The sequence below is a fragment of the Mustela nigripes genome, chromosome 8 (genome assembly GCF_022355385.1).
Source record: "Mustela nigripes isolate SB6536 chromosome 8, MUSNIG.SB6536, whole genome shotgun sequence".
NCBI classification, from domain to species: domain Eukaryota; kingdom Metazoa; phylum Chordata; class Mammalia; order Carnivora; family Mustelidae; genus Mustela; species Mustela nigripes.
In genome coordinates, this window is record NC_081564.1 from 91550953 (window position 1) to 91553015 (window position 2063).

Genomic DNA, 2063 nt, shown 5'->3' on the forward strand with positions numbered 1-2063 from the left:
CCCCGCCGCTCCGAGTGCGGCGGCCCGAGCTGGGCTGGCCGCGCGCCTCGGGACTCCAGGGGCCGCGCGCGGGAGGAGCTGGGGACGCCGCGCGCGCCGCCCCGAGGACCCGCCCCCAGTCTCCGCCCCGCGCCCCGAGGACCCGCCCCACGAGCCCCAAGGACCCAGGTCCCGCCCCACGTCCCAAGGACCGGCCGCCCAACCCCCCCATTCCACGCCCCCCAGGACCCGCCCCCAAAGCTCCAAGGGACCCTGTCCCTCCCGCGCCTAGAGGACCCGCCCCCGAGGACCTGCTCCACGAGTCCTAAGAACCCACGTCCCGCCACGCGCCCCGAGGACCCGCCCCCGAGGGCCCGGCCTCCCCAATCTCCGCCCCGAGCCCTAAGGACCCGCCCCACGAGTCTCAGGGACCCGGGCCTGCCCCGCGCCCCAAGGACCCGCCCCCCCATCCCCGCCCCCGAGGACCCGCCTCCCGAGTCCGGAAGACCCTGGTCCCGCCCCGCGCCCCGCCCCCGAAGCGGCTGAGGCCCCGTGGGGTACGCGCTCGGGTCTGCGCGGTCCCGAGCAGGGGAAAGCAGCCTGGACCAACCCCGGGCGTCTCATTCCCCCCCGGGTGCTGAAAGCTTCTCTCTCCTGCTCGCCTCCGCCCTGATTTTGTTCACCTGCCCGGAGCGGCCGGGGCCGGAGGCTGACTTGGGCGGATCGTTGCTGTTTTCTTGGATGATGCGGGAGCCAGTGTAGGCTTGACGGACTCCTTCGGGCCACCCTCCGTGCCCGCCGCCGGACGGTAGATGGTCCCCGACGAAGGTTCTGCGGAGAGGCGAACGGCTCGGGCGCGCTTCCGCACAGGTGGGATGCGGAGCCGGTCGGAAGCACCTCTAGGCCGAGCTGATGCCCAGGGAAGCCTTCCGCAAGGCCGCTGGAAAGAGTGTCTCCGGAGAAAGATGGGGTCGGTTGTCAGCAACGTCACGGAGAACCTCTTTCCTAGAGGGTTCTGAAACTCCTTCGGGAATTTGGGATGAAGCTAAGAAGACAGGACCATTAGGTAATACTAAAAGTATTACAAAGTTTACTGTAAGTACGTTATATAATCGTAAAGTTGTTACACATTCATTGTAAGAGATCTGGAGAATACCAAGATTGAAAGACAAACGTTAGTCACGTATAATCATACTAGTCAGCAATCAATTCTGTTAAACTTTCGGTATATATCTCTCTGTTCCGTTTTCTGTGTATATATTCATATATTTTACAAAATTGTGATCATGCTCTTTAACCAGTTCTGTGACCTGCTGTTTTCATCTCTTGTTATTTAAGGAACATATTCATTGAGTGTTCTCAAGAAATACGGTTTTTAAGAGCTGCATGTATGGACTTTTAATCATTCCATTTTGGATAAACAAGATATTTCTGATGTTTGGCTTTTATAAAATATTGTGTTTCTTGAATTCACTTATGTCTAATTATTTCATTAGCACTGACGCCAAAAAATGGAATTGCTATGCCATGGAGCACACACAGCCTTTAACACAGATTGCCAAATCATGACACTCTGAATCTGATTTTTACTTCATTTCATTAAATATCCTGTTACATACCTGCCCGGGACTACAACCGCAGAGACACACAGTTACAGCCCTGCCCATAGGAGGAACACCAGTTTGGCCAGAGGTCCAGACATATAGACCAAATTCCAAATTAAGGCGGAAATGCCAAGACATTCCCACAGAAAGTCAGTAAAAAAGCCATTCCAGACCAAAGGTTTAGGATGTCCTCTGCTCTGAAAGCTCCAAAAGACGTGGTATAGTGGTTTATTATCAATGCAAATTTTAATAAATTTTAAGGAGAATTTTTTTAAAAGATTTTATTTCTTTATTTGACAGACAGAGATCACAAGCAGGCAGAGAGGCAGGCAGAGAGAGAGAGGAGGAAGCAGGCTCCCCTCCCGGCTGAGCAGGGAGCCCGATGCAGGGCTCCATCCCAGGACCCTGAGATCATGACCTGAGCTGAAGGCAGCGGCTTTAATCCACTGAGCCACCCAGGTGCCCCTCAAGTAGAATTTT